A 15247-nucleotide genomic window follows, 5' to 3' on the forward strand; every position below is an offset into this window, starting at 1 on the left:
AATGTCAGTCAGGTGCACAAAGACCCTGCAGTACATGTACCACATGTGTGCGAGGCTGGGAGTATACACATGCATAGCGCAGAAAAGAAAACATGTACACATGAAGTCATGTCAATAGTCCACATACACAAGTACAATGACTACCAAGGATGCAGGTGGAGAATGGCTCAGCATGCATGTGCAAAGTTGAAGGAGTCCGTCACACACCCAGCTAATGTACACACAGCTCGGCGCTAAATATTGGGAACACCCTGCAGGGAAGAAGTCAGGGTACACAGAGGAAGGAAAACACCTTGGGACAATTGCAACATTCAGCAACTGCTTACATTAATTGAGAAAGCTAGCTAACACCGTGTGATGGCACACAGATCCCATGGTCCCCCCTATGAGCAGCACACTACTACATTTCCCACACACCCAACACATGAACACCACCCACAACCATGTAGCAGCCCCACCGACAGCAATGCCAGCAAAGCAGGAGTGTTCCAAGGGCAAAAAATAAATAGCTTTATTCAGCATGATCCAAAAACTGGTATGTAGGAAGTTCAATATTTACAAAGCCCATAGGGCAGTCCAGGAGTCACAGCTGGATGGGGGACACAGTGGGATGCGTGTCCCCTAGCTTGCCTGCACAGTTACAAGCCGTTGTCTTCCACAGGGGTGAGGGCATCAAGTGGGGGGGAATGAACAGGCACCGCAGGGACAGGAGGGCGAAGGGTAGGCGACGTGGGTGCAGGGATGGAGGACTCCACAACAGGGGGTGGGGCAGGGCCAAAGGCGGATTCTAGGAGCGCGCTGCACACCTTGGCAAGGTCCTCCAGGGACTCCCCTGCACCCGAAGGAACCACAGGCCCCAAGGAGGGGGGGGGGTCAGAGGGATGGGTCGCAGCGCCACTGGGGGAGGGTGTGGACAGGGGGGGGGACTCAAGCACCCTGACCGGGGACTTCCTTGACCGCTTGCGGGGTGGTGTCACTGTGGGGCTCAGGGACAGAGCGGCCATGAAGGAGTCTTTGGGGGAGATGTGGCCAGGAGAATTGAGGGGAGGGGATTTGGAGGGAGTGGATTGGGTGGAATGCGGACTCCCACTCTGGCTGCGTGTCACACGTTTGCCCCCCGACCCAGTGGGTGTGCCTACTTCACCCTGTGTGTGCGTGTCAGGAGGTGTGCGGCGGACCTTCCCTGCTGGTGTGGTGCCTGTGTCTGTTGTGGTGGGTGCATGCTTACGTCTGTGTGTATGTGGGACAGGCATGGGAGTGGGAAGTGTGGAAGTAGCAGGAGTAGGGGGTGGGACGTAGCGCTGCAGGAGACCCACTGCTGCAGTCAGTGTGGAGTCTATGGACCTCAGCAAGTTGCGTTGGTCAGCCTGCGATGAATGAATGCCCTCCAAGTATGCGGTGCGAGATGTAGGGCTGCTGTCAGATGGTGGTGCAGCCACCGCCCACTCGGAGAGATCATCCTCGGACCCGTCAGCTTCATACTCTGTTGTGCCAGTTGACAGGTCCCCTCTCCTCCGCCTCTGTCCCACTCGAAGTGCCAGGCACGATGCCACCGCTGGCACTGGTGCTCGGTCCCTCCGCGCCGTCTGTGTTCATGTCTCCCTCCGTGTCCCCCGACGATGCTGTGGGCAGGGTGAAGAGACAGAAATTAATCAGACACCTGTATACATATGTCACATGAGTCAAATCTACTTAGGTCACAGTGCATAGCCTGAAACAAAGGAAGAGTTACATCTACAAAACAAGGTACATATGTAGGCCATGCAAGACACAGTTTTTTGACCCACCATGCCATGGAAAAACTATGGAGAGCATGACACAATAGCAAATGAGATGACATGGAATTTTGACTGAGGAGCAAGGCCCTGGGGACAATCCAGCACTGCATCTGCACCACACAGCGTGGCAGGAAATAGGGATGAGCAGGGACCATAGGCAGGAACTAGAGGCACATGCAGCATAGGTAATACTGATAACATGCCCACCCTGACTGGCACACTGCACCTTGAGTGTATGTCCAGGCAAACATCACACACTGACCAGTCCTAGCAAGGAGATATCAGGTCTCGACATGTCGGCCATGCCCGCACCACCCACCCCCTACATGAGACAAATCTATGGAGACACAGGAAGCACGTACATCTCTTAGTCAGGGTGAAATACACATGGGATGCTAAACTTCTTTATTGCACACAAACTACCCAAGGTGCGGCTGTCCAAATTATCATGTACAAATGGGCATCATCAGATGATTGCAACAAGACACAAAGGCAATGGCCACCGTGAGTATGTAATAGGAAAATCAGGTCAGGCTGTACAGTGGACACTTGTAATACATCTCACGTCAATATACATGGTGCCAGGGGACAATGGCACAGAGCACAACCTATGCTGTAGACCCAGAGATTGTCGACATTCTCGGATTACACACATGATACCTAGGAAAAGATGCCCCTGGGGACAGTAGTGGCCACACAACTCCATGCTCCTCAATGGGAATGACTGCAACACACGCTAACATCCCTGCACTATGCGTAACGCACAATCATGCACATCATGTCACAGGCCACCACATGGGACATGCCTGCTGGAAGGCCTCACACTCGAGAGATTAACTCCCATGTCTGGAATCAGCATTAGTGCCAACTGACAGGGAACCCACAAGTCCAGAACTGGACAGGGCACAGGCAAGGTCACTAAACCTGTTACACACCACCCCCACACATGATGCTGCAGGCATTGTACACTTGGAGAAGGTGTCAGGCTACATAACTTTGTGATGGAGTGACTACACAGAGACCAGGGAACACATTGCAAGGTGGGGAAGGGAGGCAGGAGAGCCCTGCAACACTGTGGGTAACAGGATCTGCACAGCACCATAAACCATGGAATCTTCCTTTGTTCATCTCTGTACTGCAGGGCACCAGCTGTCCATCGGCCGTTCCCAAACCTTGCAACCATACAGCATCAGACGGTACCGCTTCACCAGGCCACTGATTGAGGAGTTGGCGGAGCAGTTGGCGCCACATCTGCTACCTGGCCGGACATACCCTACAACACTGACCCCAGAGGTGAAGGTGATGGCAGCCCTGCACTACTTTGCTACCAGTACCTTCCAGTACACTGTGGCTACTGCTGGTGGTATGTCGCAAACGATGTTTAGTCGGGTGCTACGCGATGTCTTTGAGGGGATGTTGCAATTCCTCGACCTGTATATCAAGTTCCTGAGCCAAGATGAACTCCCTGAAATTAAGGATGCCTTTTATACACTGGGGAGGATGCCAAACGTCATTGGATCCATTGACGGGACACATGTTGCCCTGATACCACCACAGGCACATGAGCAGGCATACCGGAACAGGAAGCACTACCATTCGATCAATGCTCTAGTGGTCTGTCTTGCTGACATGTTGATCACACATGTGTGTGCACGGTTCTCTGGTTCGGCGCACGATGCCTACATTATGAGGAGTAGTCACATTGCAACGCTGATGTCACAGATGCCAGCTCAGCGTGCCTGGATGGTTGGTGTGTACAGACTGTTTCTCATTGTGTGCGTTTGTCAGTGTTGTATTCCGCACTCCTACAAAACTCAGCTCCTTGTTCATTTTTGTGTGTGTAGGTGACTCTGGATACCCCAACATGCCGTGGTTGCTGACACCCCTCAGGAACCCTGTGATACCAGCCGAGCTGCGCTACAATGAGGCACATGTTCGGAGCAGGAGGGTGATTGAGCGGACATTCAGCCTCCTGAAAAGCCACTTTCGCTGCCTGGACAAGACCGGAGGGGCCCTCCCATATGAGCCTGCAAATGTGTGCAAAATAATACTGGTCTGCTGCATGCTACACAACATGGCGGTGCGGAAGGAGGTGTCTCTCATCCAGGATGACGATGACGACGACCAACGTCCGGCACCTATGGAGCATCCCGGCCTGGGCCAAAATGCCAGTGATGATGAAGATGATGGTGACGTCCGCTCCCAGCTCATCAACAACTTCTTCACTTGAATATGAGTTTCCAGGGTTATGTGAATGTATGGAGGTAGCCTGGAATGTGTTGAGCCAGCTCTGTTGCTGTCTGAGTGTGTCTGTGTGCCACTTGACTGGATGTGTGCTATGATGTGTCCATTCAGGTGGTGTGTACTCCACAATAGGGTAGTACTGCTAACTAGTGTTTGTGTAGGTGTTTTGCAACATGTTTTGTGCATGTGTATTGCATTTCTCTCCTGTTCGTCTGTGCTTTTGACTGTATCTTGTCTGTCTTTCCCGGGGTCCTTTGCCTGTTGTGTGGTCAACACTGCCCCCCAACACCCAGAAGACAACACCAGTGTGGAAGTTGACGATTCCCATCAACTGATGTACCACACATCCCTGGACTTCCATTCTCCAACACATTGTGAGCGTGTGTCCACTGTTACATAGAATTACCTTGCAACTAGTGTGGAATAGACGTGTTGCTGATGTGTAATGAACCTGTGCTACGCTTTGTTATGTGCGTTGTCTGTCTTCCCACATCTGAGTGACATCTACTTACCTCACCTGTGGACTTGTTGCCACTGACTGTGCTTGGTGTTGTGTCTGTGCATGCCAATGTGTTTTAGGTCAACATCATTGTGTGGGATGATTAACTCACATGTCTGGAATCAGCATTAGTGCCAACTGACAGGGAACCCACAAGTCCAGAACTGGACAGGGCACAGGCAAGGTCACTAAACCTGTTACACACCACCCCCACACATGATGCTGCAGGCATTGTACACTTGGAGAAGGTGTCAGGCTACATAACTTTGTGATGGAGTGACTACACAGAGACCAGGGAACACATTGCAAGGTGGGGAAGGGAGGCAGGAGAGCCCTGCAACACTGTGGGTAACAGGATCTGCACAGCACCATAAACCATGGAAGTGTATCCATGGAACAGTGCACTTACAAATGCTGGTGAAACACAACAAACACACACATGTACCTACCCCCTTCCGGCTGCTGCATCTCCTGTAGGTGCCTGTCCAAGTCAGGAAAGTTCACCGCCAGCACACGTTTCTGGATGTGGGAGAGACGGCGGCGCCCGCGGTTCTTATGGCTCTCAGGTGAGTCCCCCAGCAGGACCCGTGCGATCCTCCGCGTCCAGCACTGGATATCCTGCCAGCGTTTCCTCACCTGGGACAGGCGCCGCTTCCGACCATCCGCACTCCTCACGGCGCTGACGGCGTCCAGCCATATCTGCTCCTTGGCAGAGGCGTCTACCTGTGAGGATGGACAAGTGACACTACATCAATACACCTGGCACATGTCACAAGGACACAGATTAGAACACATTCGCTGTTTACAACAAGGCATAGTATGCATCTAACGCATTGCACCTTTGTCATAGGACATGATCCTCTGGGGAAGGGCAAAAGCAGTACGTGCCATTGAAAGGACACAGGTGGAATGAGGGCAGCTACACAATCAATGATCCAGGCTCACACTGTGCATCACACCCACCCCTCCTGTCTCAGGGCACTGCTGGGAGGACTCTGCACACACCCCTCCTGTCTCAGGGCACTGCTGGGAGGACTCTGCACACACCCCTCCTGTCTCAGGGCACTGCTGGGAGGACTCTTCACACACCCCTCCTGTCTCAGGGCACTGCTGGGAGTGATAGGCCCCCACCCCTCCTGTCTCAGGGCACTGCTGGGAGTGATAGGCCCCCACCCCTCCTGTCTCAGGGCACTGCTGGGAGGACTCTGCACACACCCCTCCTGTCTCAGGGCACTGCTGGGAGTGATAGGCCCCCACCCCTCCTGTCTCAGGGCACTGCAGGGAGTGTTAGGCCCCCACCCCTCCTGTCTCAGGACACTGCTGGGAGTGATAGGCCCCCACCCCTCCTGTCTCAGGGCACTGCTGGGAGTGATAGGCCCCCACCCCTCCTGTCTCAGGGCACTGCTGGGAGTGATAGGCCCCCACCCCTCCTGTCTCAGGGCACTGCTGGGAGGACTCTGCACACACCCCTCCTGTCTCAGGGCACTGCTGGGAGTGTTAGGCCCCCACCCCTCCTGTCTCAGGGCACTGCTGGGAGGACTCTGCACACACCCCTCCTGTCTCAGGGCACTGCTGGGAGTGATAGTCCCCCACCCCTCCTGTCTCAGGGCACTGCTGGGAGTGATAGGCCCCCACCCCTCCTGTCTCAGGGCACTGCTGGGAGGACTCTGCACACACCCCTCCTGTCTCAGGGCACTGCTGGGAGTGATAGCCCCCCACCCCTCCTGTCTCAGGGCACTGCTGGGAGTGTTAGGCCCCCACCCCTCCTGTCTCAGGGCACTGCTGGGAGTGATAGGCCCCCACCCCTCCTGTCTCAGGGCACTGCTGGGAGTGATAGGCCCCCACCCCTCCTGTCTCAGGGCACTGCTGGGAGTGATAGGCCCCCACCCCTCCTGTCTCAGGGCACTGCTGGGAGTGTTAGGCCCCCACCCCTCCTGTCTCAGGGCACTGCTGGGAGGACTCTGCACACACCCCTCCTGTCTCAGGGCACTGCTGGGAGACATCAGGCATTCCCCCCCCTGGGACCCCCCCTACAGTACATAGCATGTGTGTCACACCTGGACACAATGGCAGAAGTCACAGTCACTAAAAAGGGACACAGTCTGTGCCAGTAGACTCTGCACTCACCTGATACCCTGGTCGCCCATACAGCATGGGGTACCGTGGGAGGATCACATCCACCAAAGCCATGTTCTCCTCCAGGGTGAATGGCTGTGACCTCTCCACAGCCCTTGACATGGTTCCAGGGAATCAGTAGCAGCAGCTGGGTCGTGGAATACAGAGATGTGCAGGCAAGTGCTCCCTCATGGGACCTGGCTGCCTTATATCTGCCTTGCTGGCCCATCTCATGCACAGGAGTACAGAGTGATTGGTCACTCACATTTGCATCCTATGTTTCCTCCAATCCCTTCAAACCTAGCAGTCTGTGGGTTCTCAATCTGTTTTTTTCTCCTGCATGATGTCAGCCCCACAAACACATTGCAACAAAGTAGATTCATTCCAACTGACTTCTGCCGTGCAGCTTCCTGAACAAATTCAAAATTTGAACTTGGTCTCCCTGACAACCAGCATGCATGTAGGCCTTAATACTTGTCCCTCATGTGTCCCCTATGTAATTTGGAGCTTCACACACAGGTACGGTGCGTTCCGGGGCCCTAGGGCACCCCAAATGCATAGCAACGGCCCGTACACGCGTGCCTACGTTCACTATCACTCTGGGTGTCCACGCGTATGCGTACTCGTAGTGGTACGGGCCGTACGCGCGCCTGTACGCTCCCTATCACTACGTGTACGCATACGCGAGGACACCCATAGTGATATGGAGCGTACAGGCGCGCGTACGGCCCGTACCACTACGAGTACGCATACGCGAGGACACCCAGAGTGATAGTGAACGTAGGCACGCGTGTACGGGCCTACCACTATGTGTGTTCTTGCGTATGCGTACTCGTAGTGGTACGGACCGTAAACATGCCTGTACGCTCACCATCACGATGGGTACACATACGGCACCACTCCCATAGTGATAATGGAACGTACACAGGCCCTCTTAGCAGCAGTACGGCGGTTTTCACACATCACAGGGGTGACAGGCAGCACACAGGAAGGAATAGGGCGGACATACTTGTCCATGGATGGACATCAAGGCATTGTCTGTGCATTACATGTGTGGGGCACAGGTGTGACAGGCTGTGATGTGGAACATTACTCCTGAGTGGAGAAGGCACCAGATGTATGATGAGATGTGTACAGATGTAATGTGTGATGGTGCAATGTGTGCCAGGCATGCCCTTCACTCCTTTGACATGTGTGCATGTCGTACTGCACACTTGTGATGAGCGTCACTGGCATGGCACGGACACCAACACACGCAAGTGTCCCCTGATGGCCGGAACAGGGGTTACCACACCTGACTTGTCACTACCCACGGTGCACGATGTGACTATGTCATGTATGTGTGGGGGGTTCCCATTAGGTTGATGTTGGAGCACCCTCAAAAGCTGCAGCTGTTGCAGCAACCAACATGTGTATGTGTGTAGATTGACATTGGACACTGTTCCGCACACCATGCCACATGTGGTATCGGATGTGAGGTGCGTATGTATGCATGCGACGCGGATTAGCGTGACAAGGACATGTCTGCATCCTCTCTATGAATGTGTGGTGAGTCATGACATGTGCACCTTCATGGCAAGGTGTGTGGGCTGTCCTAGTGTAATGTCATGTGACCTGTGTCTCTAGTGTTCCGCTACCAGTCTCTGCAATCGGCATCCTACTTCTGCTGATGTGTGGGTGTATGTCACTCCTGTGTTGCGTCTGGCTGTTCTCTTGCACTGGGACACAGCTAATCCCATGGCATGGCATGTGGAGGTTCTCAATCTCCGTGTGTAGCTGGGTCTTGGTAGGAGTGTCACCTGGCAGCCATACGTGTCCAGGGCATGTGGCACATACCTGACTCCATATGTAGCATATGTGTATAGACAGATTAACATGTGCTCAGTACAAATTATTTGTTGTTGTGGGGCACTCACTCTTCCTTGTCACTTCCAAATTCCTGCAGAGCGCCGCCTCTTCCCCGAGCAATTCCGGACTTGGCTGCCATGCGGGAGAATGATCGTATCCGGTGCTACCGCTTCCCCCGACGGTTGATTCTGGAGTTGACGGCGAGACTGGCACCACACCTGGAACCGCTGCACAAGTATCCTACGGCACTGACACCCAAGCTGAAGGTAATGGCAGCCCTACATTTTCTAGCCACGGGTACCTTTCAAAATACCATAGCTCATGTTGGTGGCATGTCCCAGAGCATGTTCTGCCGTGTGCTGCATGATTTCTTAGAGGCCATGGTGATTCACCTGGATGACTTCATCAAGTTCCCAACCCCTGAAATGTTGACTGGGGTCAAGCGTGGATTCTATGCCCTGGGAGGGATGCCCCATGTCATTGGATCCATAGATGGTACACATGTAGCTTTGGTACCACCACACGCACAGGAGGTAGCATACCGCAATCGGAAGCACTACCACTCCATCAATGCCCTTGTGGTGTGTCTGTCCAACATGGTGATTTCACATGTCTGTGCTCGTTTTCCAGGATCAGCACACGATGCCTACATCATGAGGCGTAGCAGGATGCCTGAAATGATGATGCAGCTGCGCAACGAACGAGCATGTGTTGTTGGTGGGTACAGTCTGTCTGTCCTGTATTTTGCATAGCCTACCAGCACGACCGCTTCACCAGTTCTAACGATGTCCATGTGCTTCCCATGTAGGGGACGCTGGCTATCCCAACATGCCATGGCTGCTCACACCTCTCCGCAACCCCATCACGCCGGCCCAGCTCCGCTACAACACCGCCCATGGCCGGACAAGGCGAGTGATAGAGAGGACGTTTGGCCTGCTGAAGTGCCGATTTAGGTGCCTCCACAAGACCGGCGGCGCGCTCCCATATGCCCCTGCGAAGGTCTGAAAAATCTTCATGGTCTGCTGCATGCTGCACAACATGGCAGTTGAGAAAGCTGTGCCACTCATCCTGGATCAAGATGATCAGGACCATCCACCCGTGGAGGACGAAGGGCTTGGCAATGGGGCTAGTGATGTGGAGGATGTGGAGCCTCAAGAGGACATCCGGACTCGGCTCATACGCGACTTCTTTGCTTAGTGGTGAGTACCAGTGTCTGAGTGTGCACGCATTGGTCCCCGTGTGGCATGTGTTGTGATGTGTGTCTCCACCTGCATGTATGGCACGTGAGTCAGAGGTGTGTGTGGGTGTGTCACTGGAGTGATGGTGGCAGTGATGGTTGTATTTCCCCAGTCATAACTGTGACCTAGCATGTTGTCATCCATACATGTGTCGAGTTCATGCACATGCAAGTGGCTGTGCTTTTTGTGGCTGACTTCTTGTGTGTCTCTCATCCCCAGGTACTTGCGCATGGCGTCTGCTGGTTGCATTGTTGTGGCACTGCTATTCCTCATGGACACGTCATGGTGTGCTGACTCAGCGTTACACGCACGGACAAGTTTGGAAGTCTCCTTAGGGTAAGGGATGCATCAGGGGTGTATTGGGTGTGGCAGTTGTTCACGATGTATGCACACTGCCCCTGTCGATGTTTGGTTCCTCTGCAGCCATGTAGCATCACCATGGGACACGACATGCAGCTGTGTACACCTGAATAGATGGTCTGACTGGTTGACAGTCATCAGTGATGGGATAGTGGATTGTGATGATGGCATCAATGTGTGTAACACTGCCCTCGGACACATACGGTTTGCATTGGCTTGACATGGTGTGGGACTTCTACATCAGCGGATCAATGGTTATGGCAGTCTCTCCGTGTGCAGCTGTGGGTGTTTAGCTGTTAGCTGACAATTGTGTGCCAGTTCCATGGCTAACACGCATTTGTGCTGCAGAAGGGGGGTGCCAGTGTTGGACCCACATGTTACTCCACAAGAAGTGTTCATGTGTACTTCAAGTTGCCTCTGCAATCCCGAGAACATGACTAATAAAGGTGTCCCTATGCCTCCAAGGTGCCTCTTCTCAGTCAATGCTGGTGTGTTGCCACGGTGCATCCAGCAGGTCTGGCATGGTTTTCCCGGATAGTGGCTATGTGTCGATGTGTCGAGTAGCAAGATGCAAGCTGTGTGTGTGGGCTGAGACTGTGTATTGGGCATGATGTCCATGACTGTGTGGGTATTGTGACATGTGCCATCCCCATGCATCCAACGTTGGCCAGGCCCCCATTCTCTGCATCCACCGGACTCAAGCTTGCAGGACATGGTTCTGCCACCTGTCTACACATATACCTGGGTGCCCCCCAGGACACTCCACATGATCCCTGACCTCTGCGCATGACTGTTGCTGTACTCAATGTGTCTGTCAGCACGGTTGTGCGGCCACCCCCTCAGCTGGTTGGGCCCATCACGGGTGTGTATGGTGCTCCATGTCTGTCTTGCCTAATACACTGTGACCCGTGTGTCCTGTGCCAGACTCAGGCCCCAGGGTGTGGATGGTTGAAGTCAAAAGAGAACTCAGGCATGTTTAGACTTTACAACACACGTGTAAGGTAATAATGCAACCAGCAGGCATCTTCTCTTCATGGTGTGATTTTTTATTTTGGGGGGGGGGGGTATAACGTGAGGGGCTTTCCGGGAGTTTGGAATCCAAAGTTCAGTAGGGGAGTTGGTGTCCTTGCCATTGGAAATCCTCAGAGTCCATGCCACAGTCTTTGTCAACATTGGTCAGACAGTGACCAGCAGGGCCATGTGGCAGAGAATGTCTCTTGATGCTGTGATGCTGTTGCTCCAGTGGGCCAGGTGCCAGGCCAGGTGTCCTGGGAGATGGTGATGTAGCGCCGACCCTCACGGTCCTTTCCGTGGACGACCCGGCCTCCTGCGGGGACCCTCAGAAGCAGGCCGTGACGATGTTTGGGATGCTCCGTCGGATGTCTCCTCCTCCTCCTGATCCCTCCCTGTGGGTGGTGATGTTCTACGCCGTCTGGCACAGGGAGGGTTGCCCATGTTGTCGGCCATCCGGCAGAGTGTATTGTGAATCCCCTGGAACACCGTCACTTGCTCAGCCTGTCTGTCCTCCATCCTCCGTTGGTGTTGCAGTAGACAGGCATGTTGCTCCGCATGTTGCTGGGCCTGCTGGGTCTTTATCTCATCGAGGGTCCCCTTGATCTCATTGAGGGTGGACACAACCTGGGCCATGCCCATGGTGTCCTGCCGGTATGTGTCCAGGATGTTACGGACATGGGAATATACCGGTTCCCCAGCCAACTGGTCAGGCTCGCGCCTCCGCCGTCCTCCACTCCCACCACCCCTGCCCACTTGCACCTGGCCTGCCCTTGTGGGCACATCGGGTCTCCGGGACCCCTGAGGGGTGGCATTGGCGTTGTCGCCTGCCTCCTCCTGGGTGCCCGGGACACCGTGTCCCTCCTGGCCAGCCTGGCTGCATTGTGGTGGTGGGGCAGGGATCCTGGGTGTCTCCTGGGATGTGGCAGGAGTGGGGGTGGTGGTTGGCACAGTTGTACCTGACGCAGGTGCTGCAGGTCGTTGGACACCAGAGGGGCCAGGTCGGTCGGGGTCGGGTTCGTCCACAGAGTGGTGAGAGGCGTCGCTGCCGGTGGCTCCGTCATCCTGCAGAGCCGGGTCCTGTGAGTCTTCCCCCCCAGTGTTGGGGGGTGAACCACGAGGTTGACCTGTGTGTGAGAGAGACAATGTTAATTTTGGTCCATGCAACATCCATGTTTCATCAGTTTCAAAGTTGGAACATTGCCTCTGGGAATTAGGATCTGTCTTGCATTCCACTCACAGTGCACTTGTGCATGGGTGTGTCCCTTGGGCACCACTTTGGCACCTTTAACTATGTGTGGCACAGTCTTACTTGCTGCGTCAAATGTGACTGCAGTCAGCAGTGGAGTGGGCAGGTGTGGCGAGCCGTGCATTGGCGCCTTCCGTGTTGCACTGTACGTGGGCACATGAAGTTGTTCCACACACTTCAATGATGCAGGTAGCTGTCGTTGTGCTCGTGCACAGGTTGTGACATGGCCCTGTGTTTTGCCATGGAGGAGAGGGGGGGTGCTGGCACTGGCCACCCTTGTCTACATGCACGCAGTCCACCTGCTGACGAGCAGACATTCCCACACACCACAAGGCTGATTTGCTCTCCCTGTGTCTCCCTCCCTCTCTGTCCCCCTCTCCCTCCCTCTGCGTGTCGGCCTCCTCCCTCTGTCCGTCTCCCTGTGTCTCCCTCCCTCTCTGTCCCCCTCTCCCTCCCTCTGTGTGTCGGCCTCCTCCCTCTGTCCATCTCCCTGTGTCTCCCTCCCTCTCTGTCCCCCTCTCCCTCCCTCTGTGTGTCAGCCTCCTCCCTCTGTCCATCTTCCTGTGTCTCCCTCCCTCTCTGCCCCCCTTTCCCTCCCTCTGTGTGTCAGCCTCCTCCCTCTGTCCGTCTCCCTGTGTCTCCCTCCCTCTCTGTCCCCCTCTCCCTCCCTCTGTGTGTCAGCCTCCTCCCTCTGTCCGTCTTCCTGTGTCTCCCTCCCTCTCTGTCCCCCTCTCCCTCCCTCTGTGTGTCACCCTCTGTCACCTCAGCCCAGCTTCCTAGACACACACTTTTTCCAGTCCTTTGAATGGCCCTTGGCTTGTTGATGTGAGTTTGTTTCTGATCTCCAGGCACCCATTGGATGTAGTGTCTGTGTGTGCGCTGCTGCTGTGGTGGTGTGTGCTGCCACTCTTTCACAGTGTTGGCTGTTCATTAGCTGCTGTCATGTGCAAAACAGTGCCTTCACCCCCATGTGTTGATGCAAGGTGTCCGACATTTGCTGGCGAGTCTTTCCTGTGTGGGGACACACTGTTTGTCTGGCTGTGACCTGGGCCATATTGGCAGAGGGCATTGTTGTCTGCTTCTGAGTTGCACTATGTGATTTTTGGGGCCCACCCTCCCGCCATCCGGGTTACCGTGTCATGTGTTGGTGTCTTCTGTGGCCTGTGACTTGACATTGTCCAGCTGGGTGCATGGGGCATGGTGGCGGCAGTGGCATGTGCGTGTTCATGGAGTGTGGTTGAGTCATGCGATAGCTTGGGGTGGTTGCGTGTCTGTTAGTGATTTTGGTTGTGGATGACGTTCCCCCCATGTGAGGTGCGTTGTTTGTGTACTCACCCGGGTCTCGGAGTCCTCCTAATCCTTCGACTGCCTCCACCGGCTGTATGGCCATCACCCTCTCCTCCCAGGGCTGGTAGTGTACGGGTCTGCGGGACGGCCCTCCTCCAGTGGTGTTGGCCTGGTTGTGTTCCTCCAGCATCTTGGCTCGGACCCTCCTCCGCAGATCGTACCACCTGGCTTGGCATTCCTGCCTGGTCCTTCTGGTGTCCGCAACAGCATTCACAGCATCGACGATGGTCTGCCACATGGCTGTTTTTGCTGCCATGCTGGTCTGTCTGACCAATGTTCCAAAGAGCTGTGGCTCGACTCTGAGGATTTCATCGACAAGGACCTCCAACTCTCGGTTACTGAACTCTGGATTCTTGTTAGTGGGCATGGTGAGGGGTGTGGGTGTGGATGGTGGGGGGTGTGTGTGGGTGGTGGGGGGGGTGTGTGGATGGTTGTGGGTGTGTGGGTGTGGTTGTGCAGGTGTGTGTGTGTGTGAATGTGATGAGGGGGTGTTTGTGGAGGTGGTTGTGTGAAGGTGTGCAAGTGTAAGGTGTGGTGAAGCTTGTAGTATGGTGCTGTAGGTTGTCTGTGGTGTCTGGCAGCAGTGAGTCTGTTGCAAAGGCTCATGGTTTGTGTGTGTGGGCCCTTTTTATTGGTCCATTGGTGGGTGTGGCTGTGTTTGAAGTTTGGGTGGGTGTGTTATAAGGAGTGGTGGTGTATTGGGCCTCTGTTTGTTTTTGGCAGTTGCAGGTCAGTGAATGTGTTATTTTAGTGGTTGTTGGACATGTTTAGTGGCTTTGTGCCATTCGAATGGTGTATTCTTGTGTTGTTTTGGTTTGTCCTGGTTGTGTATGTGCGTTTTTAGCGTGTGTACGGTGTGTACATGGGCCATTTGGTTGTACGGTGCTGTCCTTGTTATATATTGACCTAAATTTGGAACATACACCCTTCTTAACCTATGATACTCTTTTACACAGTTTGCATCTGCAGTAACCTTTGTCTCATCAAAATCAATCAAAAACAAACCAGATAATGTTCTGACTCGCGACAAAGCAACATATGCCATACCCTCTTTAAATACGGTAGATCCAATGTTCCCCAATGCACTGTCTACACTTAATCCTTGAGATTTATGAATAGTCACTGCATATGCCAGAGAAAATGGAAATTGTTTCCTACGGATTTATAAATCTTTAACAAGTAAAAAATGAACTGAACACAACGACCAATTTCTTTAACTTCAACAATCTGATCAAATTTAATTTTGAAAAATTAAATTCCTTCTTTTTTCTGATAATTCACAAAATCCACCACTTTGCCCATTGCACCATAAACTAAACCTTTCTCTACATCCAAATTCCGCCTTAAAATTACCCGACAGTTTACACATGCATATAGTGTCTTTTCTAAACAAGCAGTTTTAGATATTTCTTTTTCTAAACAATCCAGTTTTGATCTCAACTTACCCGTCAAAATAATAGTGATTCCTTCATGCAGTATTTTATCGATGGCTTCCATTTTTACAATTTCTTCATTTTCCAGTTTTAATAATTCTTCGTTGAATATTGAACACTCACGC

This window comes from Triturus cristatus, chromosome 2_1 (genome assembly GCF_964204655.1).
Source record: "Triturus cristatus chromosome 2_1, aTriCri1.1, whole genome shotgun sequence".
Lineage (NCBI taxonomy): Eukaryota > Metazoa > Chordata > Amphibia > Caudata > Salamandridae > Triturus > Triturus cristatus.